At 36.6% G+C, this 17,477-nt stretch overlaps 1 long non-coding RNA gene across 2 annotated transcripts in view; it reads right to left on the reverse strand.

The window, feature by feature from the left end:
* LOC137861174 (uncharacterized) overlaps positions 1–17,477 on the reverse strand; it is a 105,594-nt gene that overhangs the window by 17,950 nt on the left and 70,167 nt on the right. The window contains exon 4 of one of the 2 annotated variants that reach the window (XR_011099447.1): positions 6,582–6,879. The exons of the other annotated variant lie outside the window; for it this stretch is intronic. This is a non-coding gene — a long non-coding RNA (uncharacterized lncRNA). Of the gene's footprint in view, positions 1–6,581; positions 6,880–17,477 lie in introns of those variants that run through there. 2 annotated transcript variants of the gene reach the window in all.

Genomic DNA, 17,477 nt, shown 5'->3' on the forward strand with positions numbered 1-17,477 from the left:
CTGGAGTAGCAACAACACCAATCGTCATTGATAAAATAATTTAGTTTTAACAGTGCAAGCAAATACTTAAGCAGAAATCTAATCAGCTTTAGATTCCCTTCAGACGCCTTGGGAGGCCTTAAAAAGTCATTGAAAACCCATGGCCTTGGAGAAAGGGATCATAAGAAAAACTTTTCAGCAAATGAGAATGGCTACTGGAAAAGGTGCAGCCAGACTCGGTGAGATATTACGCAGTAATATGAAAAGCAGAACCATGGGACAGACCCCACACGGATTTAAGAGGATGTTGCACAGCCATATGCTAAGCAAACGCTCAAAAAAGACATTCATCCACCCCCAGCACAGAAGGGAGCAAGTTAGCGAAGCAGCTTCTCCCACATATGCGAGGAGGCAAGGAGGCACGTAGAGCAGGAACAATGCTGGGCTTTCCAAGGAACGCTGAGGTTGATTAAGCCTTGTTGGAAACGTAGAGCTAAAACAGAAGGAGAAAATTATCTTGTGCTCCAGTTTCTTACTATTTTCTCTGTTTGCCAGAAGCTGAATCAGAGTAAACAGAGAGCTTTGTTGTTTTTTTTTTTCTTTTTACTTCTAGAACAAACCACTGGCTGCCAAAACACACACACACTGCATCTTTAACCTTAATGATGTTACTGTCCTACATTCTGAAATGCTTCCCAAACCCTCCTTTTACTACCTGCTTTGAACCAACATCTACATATGACTGTTGCAATTTAAAAAATATTATTTAATTACTGTCGTCCATGTGTATGCACAGTAACTCCCATTTGTATGCACACAATTCACTCAGTCTGTGGTCTATAGCTGGCAAATAACACCACTTAACAGCTGTTAAATAGGGTAATCACCTGTTGTTATCCACAGGTAGCTTTAATTCAAATGCTAATTGCTCTCAGTGCTCTACTTATAAACCTGCCCCAATGTCAGACAGTGTATGTGCTGCACCAGATGGATGTGGGACTCAAATGGGTTGAACTGGCCCTCTGCAGGAAAAAAGCAGAATTATAAAAAACGCTTCTGCTCCAGAGTGCCATGAAAAAAAGATGGCACAGGAATTAAACAGTGATGGTCTTTCAAAGAGCAGGAATCCTAGGAAAAAGCAGTGAATGAAGAAGATGAAAAGGAATGCAGACGGGACATTAAGACTTTGTGTGAGCTGGTGTTTCAGCCTGTTTGTGACCAGAATGAGTTAACATTCACCATTTGTAAAATCGATTTGAGAAAATTCAGAAGCATCTGTTGCAGATGCGTAACAGGGTCAGCCTAAACAGATAGGAAATAAGAAGTAAACTGCTCAGATAGGTCAGATGTTTGTAAAAATCTGACTGGAAAAACAGTTATTGCAGTCTGATGCAGGTAAATTCTCATTTTTCCAGAGAATTAATTCTTCACAAAAACATCCTCAAACGTTTCCCTCCTTAGTAGAGATGCTTCAAAACCACACTGTACTACTTACTCCTCACAGCAAGGGGCTTCCAATTATTTTTTTCTAATTTATCTCCAGTTTACCCAAGCTCTCTGAAGGCACAGCTTCATGTTGTGCTTAATTTCATCAAACTGTGTGTTGCTGCTAAAAGTGATGGTTTAATTCCGTCTCCTTTCCCCTCCTAGCTCCATTGACATGTCCCTCACCCTTTCCTCATATTAAATTTAGTCATTTGCTGCATTGCTGGAATATGACTCACTGATCCGATGGGAAACTAATTTATTTGGAGGAGAGATATATGGGTGACAGTTAGACTGGATTAAGCCTAGCATGGAACGGTGCCCTGAATTGTCCTGTGTTTCTTGCCGCTATACAGAGAAGTTCCTGGCTGCACAGCTGTAGGCTTTATTTCAGATCCCAAGACTGTAAAAGGGCCATTCATTCAGTAATTCTGTCGGATTTTCACACTGTACTGGAATGACTTCCCTGTGGCGCTCACTGAAGGCCCGCTTTTTTGTAGGCAAATGAGGCCATCCATCAGTTGTTCAACAGCAGAATCTCTTTGCTCAGTTTCTCCCCTTTGATCTGTTCAGTTAAAATAATTCCATTAGGTGCCAAATCTCCAACCCAAACAGCCCTCGTCTCTGGAGGGTACATGCCTTGCCATTGAAACTGAGCGTTAACCTCTGGAAGAGATTGTTAGCGCAGGGCTACATTTTCGTATCCCCAACGTATTTTCCAATTAAATAGGAGATAAACATCATCACAGGTGAAATCTGGCTCTGAGAAAGGGATCAAAGCATGTAAAAATCAGGTATTAGATAGGCTTCTATGAACTTTTTTTTTTTTTTTCGGAGCTCATTGCAAAGTGTAGAGCCCTGGTCCTGGAGAAAGGAGCTGCTCAGAATTTCCAAACACAAATCTTAAATGAGAAAATAGATAGTGCCCCAGCTCTCTGATTTTTTGCACTTGTGCTGAGGTGAGGGAGGGATGAAAACCATGACCTATTAAACCCACTTTGTGTCTTGGTGTCCTGATTTAGTGCCACAACTGACCTGAACATTCAGTGACAATCACCACTTCTCTGCAAATATTCATTCTAGCAAAGTCAATTATTTCAATCACCAGAAGGAAAGAACTGCTTGTTTGTTTGATAGTTATGACTCAAATTAAAATACATTTCATTCTGATGTCTGTTTTTTTATTTTGTTTTATATATTTTGCTTACAGGAAGAGAAGAAAAAGAACTAAATGTTTCATCCTCGTGGCCAATGCTAATGTATGGAGTATTCACTCCCAGATTTTTCATGAAGTGAGTCATGACAATGCACATCTTCAAAAATGTAGGAATGAACAAACCATCTTTGTCTTAAATTAAACTTGATAAGGAAAATTATAGCAGCTGAGATGATAGAAAAAAATTGCATGTACTTACAGTAAACGCAGATGAGATCCTCACCCACATCTTACTGGGCACGGAAGCTTAAGTTTGCAAAGGCAGAATATGAGATAAGCTGAAAGTACTTACTTACAGGTGGAAGAAAAAAAGTACTACCCACGGCATGAACAGACAGAAATTAAAAAATTCCTCTGCAAAGCAAAGTTTATGAGATGAACTGCAGACAGCCTGCAACTGCTACAGTAGCTTTACATATTAAATGATATATAGCAACTTCTTAAAGGAGTTTTCCATTTATTGATGTAGATAAACTATTGACTATATTCTTAGCCAATGCACTGGCTCTTCTGACACGCTCTTTTGTAGTTTTGTCTGAGATTCCCAAGATGTTTCTTATAAAAGACTTACCCTGATGTCTTTACCAAGGACCATTAAAATCAGGGGTAAACCAGAAAGCTGGTAAGTCTCTGGACAATCAGGAAATGAATAATAATATTTCTACAATGAGCAGAGAAAGGAAAAGATATAGACTGAGCTTCTCTGGAAAAGGGACTGGGGAGAGGAATGTTCTTCATGTTCTTTTGTGACTGCACTATATCATACTTAAACTTACCTGCCATAAAAATCACTTTTTACAATTCAAAAATTGCAAGGTGAGATGTGCTTTGATCAGATAAGGACACCTTGTAAAACTGATCTGGAACTACTTTGAGAAACTGGATCTAGTCCAAAATTGTCTGGTTAAATTATGTTGGCTTTTGCCTTCCTAATATCTTAGATGTGTTAACTGGTTAACACTGGGAAGTGAAAGATGAGAGAAAGAAAACAAAACAACAAAAAAGAGGAACAAGTGAAAACATGGACTTTTCAAGAGGGGAAACAAAAATATTTAACTCACTGTCTGGATTGTTTCCTTATTCTGTTATTGCACATTCAAAATATCTGTGGCTACCATGTAATCCTAATCTGCATGAAAACTGCATTATGTCTGATTGTCTTTCAGATTGTGAAAAACAAAATAAAGATGCAGAGTATAGCCGTAAAGTTGTGAATTAAATGTGTGAATGTATGAATTAATCTATGTAAAAACATTTTAAATATAAACTTTAATGTTTACTCAGTCTTGCATGACAAAACACATCAAAAAAGCTGAGTTTGAACACAACACTTTTTTTATATAAGTTAAAACCAATCCACAGTAACATTTCCTTTTGATCAGAAGCTGAAAACGTACCAGTCAAATTATTTCTTCCATTTAATGCTGTCTGTATTACCAAAAGGAAACCAAACATCTCAAAGATATTTTTTTCTCACTTTTCAAGAAAAAAAAACACACATAACTTAAGAATTAAACTAATTTTTCTTCCATCCCAAAGATCACAAGCCAAGGTATTATTAAGTACATTCCATCCTGAAACCATGGAGCAGCACAATTTAGTCTTCCATCACTAATACTAAAAGATTAAAGACAGCTTGAAGTGAGGATATGCAGAGATGGGAAAACTGAAACCTCTGGGACTGAGCCACAACTTTTAGTCAATTCCTGAAGTCATAACTCATTTTATTATGAGTCACACTAGGCTACTTCTGTCATTTGTATTACCGTACAAATTAGGAGCCTTACTCATACCCTTCTTTTTCGCCTACAGATTAAGTTCAATGACTACTTTTGCTTACCCTAACTACATGCATTCAGTATAATTCATTCGGGACATAAGCTCATCTGGAGAACCCAATCTCTTTGAAAGTCTACTGATGGTAATTTTAATTCCAAAAAGCAGTAAGCTGTGTCATACACAATGTGACACAACTATTAAGCAACTGAGATCATTTTTGGGTACTATAAATCAGCCCCATATTTTGTTTCCCTAGAGGCATATAAGGAAGAACACATCAACTTTAGAAAAAGCTGAGAGAAATGAGAGGCAAGAAAATGGGAGTTTCAAAGCAGGCTTCTCTCAGGATCCTCTTTTTCATGCTACCAGTGTTGGAATGAAAAATTTATGCCCACCAAGTTCAGCGTGGGCCTGGAAAAAGAACAAAAAAAAACAACACCACAAACAACAAATGCTGTGAAATGCAGAGCATGAAGCCACCTTTAAACAGGACCTCCACAGGACCTGATACTCTGTGGAAATGAAGTTATTGGCACAGGTGTCATGGTCAAGTGATTAGGTCTTCTCTATTTGCCTACACATTTGCAGAGTACCCATATGAAGTTGAAAGATAATTAAATACATGAATAAGGAGGTATAATTTGAACTGTGTACTGATATTCCCTGACATAAGCCTATTGAAGGTGATGAAAGCTATTTCAGTAGGCAAGAAAATTTTGCTTGCTATTCAACATCTGTAACACACAAGTGCTAAATGCATTCATTGTGGGGTGCTGCCTACCTTATGAGATCTCTTCCTACAAGAATCTCTCTCCTATCAGCTCTGGATTGGCAGAGCAAACACACCCTATTACTTTTAATTTCAAACATTAAACCTATACTGCAAAATGAAATAGAGCTTCTTTCTTTGTCATTTAGTTTAGGAGAAACGGGCTGAAAAGTAGAAAGATTCAAACGTAGAACTTCATGATTTTTGTTGATGCTACTGACCTCAAAAACTCTTCTGAAGAAAACGGCAAAGCTCAGAACAAAAGAAATTTTCCTGGTTGCTGTCAAACATAGCAGAGGCAGTGCAGTATGAACAATGCAAATCTTAAAAAAAACACAGATAATCATGAAGTACCCATGCAATGGGATTACCAAGGCAACAGGCAACATCACAATACTGGTGCCTCTTTTTAAAGTACAGTTTCTGAAGTGAGGAATCCTAGGTAAATGGACAAATGAGAATAAAGTGAGTGGCTTACAACCAGAAGAACGAAACACTGATTTGGGAAATGAGCAATGTAATTAAACACACAAGTGTATCATTACATGTCAGAAGATTTCATATTTCTGCATAAAAGGCATGTCTCCTGGATTGTAATTTTATCCAGTTCTGCTTAATAATTTACTCCTGTCAGTGAATATGGAGTAAACACAGCTTTAGAGCCATTTCAGTTAACAGACAGAGGTGAGTTAAGCCATTTCTACTACTTTTGTTCAAGAAATCTGACAGAAGATGGGTGCAGCCGTTGATAAAGATGAGAGACATGACAGCAGTTTTGAAGAATAAGACAGCACAAAGAGATGAAAAAAGTCAGAGCAGAGATGAAACAAAAAGAGAACAGGACATAAAGAGCAGGAATCAAGAGATGGACGTTTAGAAAGGATGTGCATCTGTTGAGCCATCTCATACAGGGGAGTGGGGAAGAAAGCAGATGATAGTCAAAATTAAGTGAAAAGGTTTTGAAGAAGATTAGATGTCTGGCAGAAAGAATCTGGCTACTTTTCATTCAGCTCAGATACTTCATTACACTCATTGATCCTCCATATGGGTATGGACTGCAGATGGAGAGTAGAAAGCTTTCATCACATTTCCAGAGCTGCTCCATCTCCTCTGGTCAGAAATAGCTCAAGGAGGTTTGCTCACAGTCTCCATTTCTGGAATTGTATGGAGCTGTTTATAAGTTGTTGAGTTGGAAACTTGGTTAGTATCAAAAGTATTACAAGGTATGATCCTGGGCAACACTACACTTGACAGTTAATTTACCTTATATTGGGCATAACTTGTTCTCAAACTTCTTGTGTCCACAGACTTTTGTTAAAATGATTTTAGTATGCTCATTTTTTACTAAAATTAAATATGCAAATCTGCATAGGAACAGAGGCATCATTCAGCAAACAAATATCAGGAGACTCAAGTATCCCATGTCTGATCACTCTTGTTTAATACTGACATTTTAAAATGAAGTACATCATTTTAAATTGGGCTGCTGAGCCATGACCTTATCAGTGACCACTTTCACAAAGACAGATCAATTAACCTATTTATTCCTATTGTCAAAGATCTCCTCTCTACATTTTTTTTTTTTTTTAATGTCCAAACTCCTCTTCCTGCCCTACCAAATTCAGTCTGCTTCCTGCAGTTTCACCATAATCTGTAAAAAAAAAAAAAAACAACAATTGATCTGGTGCAAACAACTGTAAGGAGGAGGAAGACCTAAAACTCTATATTAAGTCCTGTATTTTTGTATGAGTTAAACAGGTTATAGATACAGCAAACCCCTTGCTGCAGCCAAGCAGCTTCAGTGAGCAATGCAGCTGCCTGAAGCCTTGCTCAGGTACCAGGAGTGTGTCAGTCACTGCAGCAAGGCTGTTGCAGAGACCAGTTCATTTACACGTTCGGTGTAAAGCTGTGTGCTGCTTTCTGGGGGCATTTGGAGGTAGGCTGGCTCTAAATACTGTACTGCAGCACAGTGTGCAGTCACCATCTGAATCACAATCAGCTGCTAAATTTAGTTGAACTGATTCAGTTATTAAACTTTCAGAGCAGTAGCTGAGAGTTTCCAAAATCAGGAGCTGCTAGTCTAAATACTCTTTAAAATTACACTTTAAAGTAAAACTTTAGAACTGTCACACACCAAAAAGAGAATTATGTTTGGAGGCTGGAATAAACTGAGAAGAGGTGGATTCCTTTTTCCTTTAAATGACAAACTTAACCTATTATTAATCTTCAAACATGAACAAATACTTCTAGTTCCTGAACCAACTGAGAACTTATTAACTGTCACAGTATTAACAGACACATCTAATACATTTTACAGACAGCAACTGCTGATAAGTGCCCATAGAATAAAGCATTCAAGGAGACATGATGCGAATCTGGCCATGTCCATCAAACATCCTGGCAAATGAAATTTTAAGAAATCAATCATATTTTAATCTACAAGCACAGAATCTTTGGAGTACAAGACTAAAAATTGGTTCCCTCCCCTCATTCTTGTAGAAAGGCACAGATTTCCACAACACAGCACCAGAGATTTTACGAAGTTTCTAAGAGACCAGGATGCTTTTTCCTCCTTCCAGAATTACATAACTTTTCAAATTCCAATTTTCCCAGAGTTTTACCTCTTTCAGTTCTTTGCAGCTCCACAGGCTATGACAGCAAGATGCCAGCCCTGCTTAGTATTGTTTACAATTTATCTTTTTAGGTTAGGCGATGCTCTCAACAAACACACAAATTCCAACTTGATTGATTTAAATTTAGGGAGATTTGGTTAGTAGGGGAAATTCTTTCTGGAGTAAGTCTGACAGGTTAGAAAGGATATTTTCTGTGTTACAAAAGAAACAAACAAAGAACAAAAAATGGTAAAATATTTCAGAAATGTAGCTAATTTCTGTGAACTTTACCTGTAAAAATTATTTTCTTAGGAAGACTCATAATTAAGAGGAAATGTTTGCAGAGCCTGCTCTGACCTGCCATTTCTGATGACCAATTAAAGGAAGGTAGCAGATTTTAAACCAAAGCTTCTGTAAGAGGTACCTGCTCAGGTTTACCTACAAAAAGGGAAGAAACTTCCCTTTCCAGATCCTAAACCAACCCACTAAACAGAAGTGTGAAATCCCCGTGGGCCTGGGCTCCACAGGTCTTCCCCTCATATCCCCCAGCCTGCTTGCAGCAGAGCAGGGGAAGCCCACGCAGCCCATCCTGCGCAACACGGCCAGCATGCTCCCACACTGCTAGCCTCTCCCACCACGTGCATCCTTATTTATGGAAGGGAATTGCACTTCTAACACCCCCAGATGTAAAAAATTATTAGGCTGCACTGACCCAAACTTAACACCTCATGTAAGAGATGTGCGTGCCTATTTGGGCTGCATCAGCAAACTGAACATTTAATGCTGTCAGTTCTCCTGCCTATGTTGTGCTCACCTGGTTTTGTAATATCCTGCTTACTAAGTATCTACACTAAGCCATGCAAAAGTCATCTTCTAAAAGAAATACTCACTGTTGAAGTTTTCAGTAGCATATACTTAAGAAATTAAACAGCTAGAAGATCTTTATAGCAAAAAGTACCTCAAGAGTGTAACACTCCATTTCTCTACAACCTCTATACTCTGTTTCGTACATCTTAAGATATATTAGCTCAAGTGTTTCCCCACTCATCTGCAAAATATCTAGTTGTAATAAGTTAATTCCAAGAGCTTCTTATAAATTCTGGCATGAATTTAAATTCTGCTGCATGATACTCCTATTAACACTGCTCTCAAAGTGAAATGCATGGTATTTCCTGATTCGTCGATAACAAAACTAACTTTCCTTTAGTTGTATTTCTTTCTATTCCTCAGGAAAATTTTAAATCTATTGAAGTAAAAATACTGATGGAAATTAAATTATCCTGTGAATAAAATCCATATTGCTTTTCTCTAAGGAGGAGTAGGTTGCATATTTAACATTAATCACCTGTTAAGGAAATTAGAGGTAAATAAAGAGAAGTATGCAAGTCAAAAATGAGATCTTTTCCCTAATGGTAGGAGCTTGATTAAATAGGTCAAGAAATCCTGAAAAATAATTATTACTTCTCTACCTGTGATGATATCCACATTTAAATGGGAATTTTCTGCCTGGATTCCCTTCAGTTACAAAAAATTAATTACAAATTGTCTTTTATTTCTTAATTGTTTAAATTGTCCAGAACAAAAACACAGAATGAGAATGCTGTTAGTCATTTTGAAGTCAAATCAATGATCTATGGGTGTTCCTGTAGCCTTGTTACAGAAAAATAATTCTTGTAAACTTTCACTGAAATTAAGCACAAATTATTTGGTTAGGAGTCAAAGGAAAAATATGACCCCCATACAAATACTGTCATAAGAATATGATACATTTGCGTCTGGTTTCATTAAGCTCTTTGCCAGAGAAATAAGTTATCAGGGAATTATAATAATTTATATCCTTCCCTTTACAAAACAATTTATTCATGCATCAAGAGATTAACTTACTATAATAATCTATTTCAATGACTCTTTTTCCTAGGTACAGTCTGGCTTGTGTGTGAAAGACAAATTACACATGCCTCAGTCTTGTTCATTAGAATTTAATCTAAAGGAAAGGGCTAAAATGAGTTTCAGTCATTGGATGCTTTCTTGTGGAGTAAAACTCCTGGCATCCAGAAATGTATGTCCTTCACAGTAGGAGACAAAGGAAAGCTCAACCTCAATGTCTACCTGTACACATCTATTTTTGTGCCTAAAATTATCACGTTCAGACACTCTCAGCCCTGTGCTAAAATGGAACTGAGGGTTGTATCCTGTTGATTTTCAGTCTCCAGCAAAGCGTCTTGAAATGCTTTATGTGAAAGTCTTCTGCACACACACAAAAGATAATAAATAAAGAAATAATCTATAAAATGTAAATTATACTAAAATAATTTCAGTAAGAAGGTCTGAAACAAAAGCTATTGTTTCAAAATGCTAATTTAAAGTAGATATGTTAGCTTTAAATAAGAGGCTTAATGCCACTGAAATATGTTTCTGACATTCCCAAGTATGATTTTTTTAATGCCTTTTTCATATTTAGAAACTTTTCATTTGCTTTCAAAGAAAACTAATTTCAAAATGTCAGCACTTCCTACAGAGAAAGCATTTCTGTTTCTAAAGAAAGCTGAAGTCTTTCAATGTTTTCTGCACTGAAACCTGCAGATATTTTAGAGACATCCACAGAGCCCAGTCACTGTAAGAAGAACAGAACAAAACACATGAACAATGCAATGTATGCGTGTTCAAAGGGAACAGGATAAAACTGTCTATGCTTCCATGAAATTCCTCCTAAAATGCATTTGACCTTACAGAGCAGGATTTAAGTCCAACCTGCAGAAATGTTCATAATTTTTTTTAATCAGCAACGATCCTTAAATTTAGGCCTGAATGTACATAATCTAATTTAATCAAAGGCCACTTTTGTTTCTAGCCATGGCCTTTCTGAACACCAAGTGCTAACTGTCCCCACCCTGCAAGAATCCAAATAGCTTGATTTTACCCTTCTCCAGGGGAAACAGAAGGACAAGCAGTAGTACAAAGACCAGGTAATTACTGAACTTCATTGCGTTTTGAGTTTTTTTCTACTTAAACAGTACAAGACCCACACTCATCTGAGAAATAGTGCTCTGAAATGATCTGGCTACACTACAATTGACTAGACAGATATTAAGCTGGTACAATTTTAGAAGAATTATGTCAGTTTGCCACTGTAAGGTCCAGTCACTGCTGGGCAAGTAGAATAGTTACTCCTTGATGGATTGCTCTCAGCAGTGCTTAATAAGAAAGCAGTCAGTGATAGCACAAAAAGGTGTTGAAGTACTTTATGAAATGATAGCAAGAAATGCCATATAATATATGTAAAGGTTATCTGCCATAAGTTACTAAATGCAATGAAAGAAGCACTGAGCATAGTTATTTGAAGCACCGAGTGAAGTTATTTGCATGCACAGGAATAGAGTCAGCCGGTTATATACATTTAGAGTACACATTTTAAGTACACTAGCTTTTCCTCTTCTGTTAAGTTTCAATGAGAGTTTGTAATTATAAGTCTGGATAAAGTCAACATTTACCATAAGAACTGAGTGAAATACTACTGCATTTTGGACTAGGCTGTCACACAAGTGATGACAAAGCAGATTTTTTAAAACTATAACTTATCACCTAGAGTTATCTAGACTTAGCACAATGAAGATTTAAAGGCCAAACTACCAAAGCCATGCCTAAGGAGTCAAAGACAGCCCCAAAGGTGTCTGATAGTTAATCCTTTGTGTTGTTCTCACTCAGATGCCTGGTATCTTTTTCTGTCTTTCCGCATCTGAACACAGTTGGGAAATACAAGTCAATGACATACACAGTAAGGATGTGCACTACACACAGCGCAGCCTGCCTGAGCATCATTCCTTTTGTCCCAGCCCTTTGTGCAAAGAGTCAGCTCCCTCAGCCAGCATCAAGAACTCCAGAGAGCAAATCAAATTTCATGCAACTCTACGGTGAGGAGAAGCAGGTCAGAGGGTTAACACCTGCTATAAATACCCAAAGGACTTCTTGGCCTGAGATGCAGGATGTGATTGCTTTATGTTTCTATACTGCGCTGAGCTGTGTCACGCTATGCCTTACTGCATGACATAATGCAGACCAAAGTGTCAAATACATAAAAAGGGTAATGCACCTGGATTTCTTACTACAGAAATGTGTTGTAAAAGCCTGCACATATGAGAAATGAGTATTTCAAACCACCACAATATTAAAGCAAACCAAGTTCCAGTTATTCAGCTCTTCAGTCGGGTCTGGATTATATGCTAAGACAGTGAATTTATTAAGAGATATATATAGATATGATCTAATGCAACAGACTGAAAAAAAAAAAAAAAAGATCACTGAAAGATCAATTTTTGATTTGGATATTGAGGTCATAGCTTGCTCCTATTCCATTAAAGGATGTTTTCTTTACTGAATTCAGTGGAGCAAGAATAAGACTAACATTTACTGTTAAATGGACACTCAGCTGACATCCTTTGCAGTACTTTGAACAGTTATTGGAGACTGGCAGATCACTGGAAGACTCTGACCTCCACTGCAAGCAACAGTCAGCACAGCAAATTTGAAAGCTTTTTCATATCTATTTCACGTATTTGGTAAACACAATATAGGAAACCGACTTTAATATTTCCCCTAACTAGAGTTTTATGTGGGGATTTGATCTGAACAGAAGTATAAGAGATGCTCATAAAAAGCAGTTGAAGACTGGTTTAAATTGTTACCACAAGAATTAAGTTAGAAGGACTGTATTTGTTGCAACAATTTAGTTGGAAGTACAAGGAATAAGAGGTAGGACAGATAATCCTGAAGAGGACCTCAGAACAGAAAAGAACACCTAGTGCAGTGTGAAGACAAAGCACACAACTTCAGACAATTTCGGGTCAGATTTTGGTCTCACATTGATGTGAATATATAGTTTTAATAACCCCAGTTGCACATGTTATATCCTCAGAACCTGTAAATATATAAAGAAAATGTTGAAAAACATGAGGTAGCATTTGTTAAAGACTGAAGACAGTCAGTATCATTCCAAATATCATTTTAAAATCCTGTTTTGTTCTAATTTGTAGTGTACAGCCTTTATACAGAACAGGACTTAAAAAGCAGATTCTGTTCCTGTTTTGCAAATGTATTATTTCTTCCCTTTTCTATAGTACATTTGTAAAATCCATGGTAGGCATTACCAGTGATTTTACCCATAACTCTGAAATGGCTTGTGGCTTTCCCATTCCAGTCTGTCTTGCCACTGCCATCCAGCAAAGGCAGAGAAAAGAAGTCTGGTATCTATGTAATGTGGAATTGGTTTTCAAAAAGATGTCATCAAAGGGTAAAATCCTCTCAGATTTAAAAAACAATATCTTTTTTGCTGCCTGTATAGGAGTATGCCAACATTCTTCATCCAACAGTTCCTACATGCTTTAATGAAAAGGGGTGGGGAGTGTAGATGACAGGGAATCACTTACTGTAAAAAATACTTGAAGTCTGTATATCTCAATAACTCGTTACTACCTAGTGCAACATAGCAAGCTTGTTTATTACAGCATCTTCTGAACCTTACTATCTAACCTGTTACAACCAAAAGGTATTGTTTAATCTTCTTGATTAAAGATTTGGTCCTTTTACAGCACATTGCTAGTAAAAGAAAATATTCAGTTGAATGATTTCCAAATGATATATTTCTTAGAATATGACTTACATCTCATCAGCTACAGAAGTTCAATAATAATCAAAGACAACTTTTGTATTTCCAACTGTCAGATGTTCTCATTCACTGCTTCGATTCAAGTAATGGCACGGGTTATAGAGGCATTAATGTGCTGTACCGTAAGAGAAATAGAGATAAAAGGCTTACATCTCCTTTCATACAGTTCTAGCTTGGAAATAATTCCACTGTCTTCAGTAAAAGTACAACTGACAGAAGAATCAGACCCAAGGTACATATGTGTATGAGATAATGTAAATAATTCTGGACAAATAACGGTAGTGTTTAAAAATGATTATGGTTATGGTAGTAAAACATTGAAAAAATTGTCACTGCTCAAGAAGAAGTTAAATTGTACCTAAGACTTGCAATAAGCAATGCTAAGAACAGAATATCACCAATGCAGAACATACATTATTTTAGTTATAAATGCGTCCTCCTCCAACATACATTATTTTAGTTATAAATGCGTCCTCCTCCAACTAAGGCATTAGCTTTTTGTGATATAATGCGACTGCATCAATAACTGCTTCTTTTCTGCCACCACAGTGAGGTGTCAAAAAGAGTGTATCTAATCAGTGGAAGAGAGTAATGGCTATCAAGAGAGTAACATACACCAACTCTGCCACCCACACAATTTGTGATCTCACACCGTCCCCTTACAGTATCTTAGCTTTCCTGTCTGGAAAATAAGATAATAGTGCTTCATTTGAAATCAGTTTTAGAGACTTGGATGAAAGCAGAGACAATATAATGAACAAAGTAATACTATTGTCATGCAGAATTAAATTCAGGGACTATTTTGAAAGTGTCTACCAGTTCTGAAGAATGTGCCCAGAAGACTGTGAGATGAAAAACCACAAACTGTGACAGACTTTCAAAATGCAACAGTCTTCCATATAGATATATAAGAATGTATAAACACATACACTAATTTATACACCACAGCATGAAGATTTTCCAAGTACAAGTCCAAGAGATGTAAATTATTTGTGAAGACACCAATTAGAGGTGGATGTTTTCTAAAGCTAGCCAGATTTATCACATGCTATGTCACCAAATCATTTTGTATATGACACAGAAAAACTATTTCACAAATATTCTAGACAGTTTTTTAATTGTATGAGATTCAAATGAATTTTAAATATAGTCTCTCTGGAGCCAGTAACATTAACTAAAATTAAGATTCCCCATCCTGAAGGAGCAGAAAGGCAAACTTGCAGGAAAATAAATATCTGACAAACTTATCCTTTAATTCTACTAATAATTCATTGTATTACTGCTGTTATAATAAGATATCAAGAGATGGATCTTAAAAATTGTTCAAAGATAAATAAATTATGTACAATCACATTAGAATTAGCAACGGAAAAGTTTCTTGAGTTTCTAAAGGGTGGCTTTCCAAGCCAGCTTTTCTCTCTTTGATGCTGTCATCCTGCATATTTTCATCAGATCCTTGTTTTCATCCACTTTTACAGAAGCAGGTCTTAATTGCTATTATCAGAGTTCCAGAGGCCAGAAAAAAATGGGCCATTTTCTGTAATTTACCAAATAGAAGACGAATATACCATTACTGTTGAGACCCTTGGAAGATTACATTGAAAAGCATTCCATCATAATTTTTAACATAAAAGCTTCTTTGGAGCACAGTAAGTAAATATTTAGGCAGCTTAGTAGATGAGACTTAAGTTTAATTTCTTCACATTTCCTAAAATTACACCATTGCAATATGAATTTTAGTTCAATCCTGACTTGCAGAATCTACAAATGCTTCATGTTAGTTTGCTTAAAAAGTACAGGGTTTTCCCATTTGAGTAAATCATAATAAATCATCTTATACATACACTATTCTTGTCTTAGAGCAATGTCATGACCTTCCACATTTTTAAAAGGTAGAAAGTCAATTCATTAAAGATCTCTGAAAAACTAAGCTTTTAATTTATGAAAAGGTCTCTCAAGTTTGATGCAGTATTTTAATAAAAGCCTAGCATTGCAACAACTAAGGGAGAAAGTCATCAAGCCCTGACCATTTCTATATGCATAACTTGTTTTGTATAATAAAAATAAAACAGATAAAGCATTTCACTATTTGATTAAATTATGCTGTTGGAAAGAGCTGTCACTTAAGTTTGAAATGAAAACCTTCTCAGTCCTATTCACACGCTACTTGCCACTCAGTTCTTGTGTAATTTCAAACAATACTCACTGCAATACTCAACACCGAGGTGACTATCTTGGGATATCTTCCACAAAATGTTGAGCAATAAAGAGCATCTATCTAATTTACTGTTGTGTAACCAAAAGAAATATGAAGTTAAGACTGCTATAGACCATTGTCATGGGGATACTATAAGTTAATCTAGCTTTGCTTTCAACACTTTAACCTGTTACAAAACTTAAATACAGGAAAAAGAAGTAATGAAGATAAATATTGGTCAACAAATCATCAGAGAACATTCTTCTCTGAGGAAAGATCAAAGAAAAAGTAACAGCACTTGAAGATAATGAAAAAGTTGCTAGGACGACTTAGGAGAAAATACAGACTTTCTTCACAGATGCATCTGAACAAGACCAAACAAAAAAAAAAAAAAAAAAACAGCAAAATGATTTGAATGACAGTTCAACTGCTACAAGATGCAGCCCTGCAGCTGAAAACAAAGTTTGAATTTTTTGTGATTTTTACTTTTTAGTCACAATGAATTAATGAAACAAGTAACGATATTAAGCTACACAGGAAACTGAATATACTCAGTAAAATTAGAAGCAAGCTTGAAGCATCCTCTTTGCCTGAGGCAACAGAAATGATGGATGATAGTCTGAGGAATAGTCTTTGCATTCTGGACTACTAAATAAGTAATCTCATTAATCTTCTTGCAGCTTTTACCTCTTACTTATGTTTTAGCTACATAAACCCTGAGAATTTTGGATGTTTTGACGTGAATCTTTGATACTGCATAACACCAGCTGGATGCAATGGGAGTAAGACTAATACAAAGGGACTGTGCAATGTTACGTCTAGTATTTCAACAAGCAGTTCTAGTGCTTTTTAAGAAGGGGGAAAATAAAATATTTAATTCAGACAAAACCAAAACAATAGAAAATATTTTTGAGCTGGAATATTTCCTGTTCTGTGTTGTGCTTTATAATAAAATTCTAAAGACAGAAAAATGAGAGAAAGCATTAGGTATGGCAGGATAAAGCAGGAAGCAAGTCAGTGCAAGTGATGGAGTTCAGCTCTTTACCACATTCTTTGGGACTGACACTGGGCAGGCTAAGATAACTAATACTTCTATTGAGCACTTTTATGCTGAAATTTAATACTTCCAGAAATTAAGGGAGATTAATCTCAAAGACCATCAACAGGAAAAGATTAATCTGAACCAGCAGCCAAAATTGTCATCAGCCCCAATCCGCTCCTAATCCTGAAAGCCAACTCCAGTTTTCCTGCATAAATGAGCTCACATGCTACAGATCTTTATGATAACCGATACTCTAATGCACATAGCAAATTTGACAGACACAAGAGACTTTATCAGACAGGTTCAGGCCAAAATGTCAAATGGTTCCATTTAATTAGGAAGGAGGACAAAGCCAACGACACCTTGAAGTACAGTAGAAGCCTCACTGTGCAGATATATTATTGAGAAAGTTTTTGGAGGCTGCAGCGATGGGTTGCACACAAGCCCAGAGATTTTTACATTCAAGTCCCAAATGCCTACCTATACAGTAATCATAGCAGATGGATAATGTGCTGTGTTTGGTTTTTTTAATAAACATGTCAAACATTAAACATCCCGTTCACAGATGTACAATAACAAAATGTCTTTGCTGTGATTTGAAGTTATGCTGCCTCAAAAACCCTACAGTTTTTACTACAAAGGAACAATCCAACTGCTGCACACATCTTAGCCATGATTCACTTAGTACCTTACCTACTTAACTCTAGAAGAAGAATTTCAACCCAACTATGCTGGC

Source organism: Anas acuta, chromosome 9 (genome assembly GCF_963932015.1).
Source record: "Anas acuta chromosome 9, bAnaAcu1.1, whole genome shotgun sequence".
In the NCBI taxonomy this organism is placed as follows: domain Eukaryota; kingdom Metazoa; phylum Chordata; class Aves; order Anseriformes; family Anatidae; genus Anas; species Anas acuta.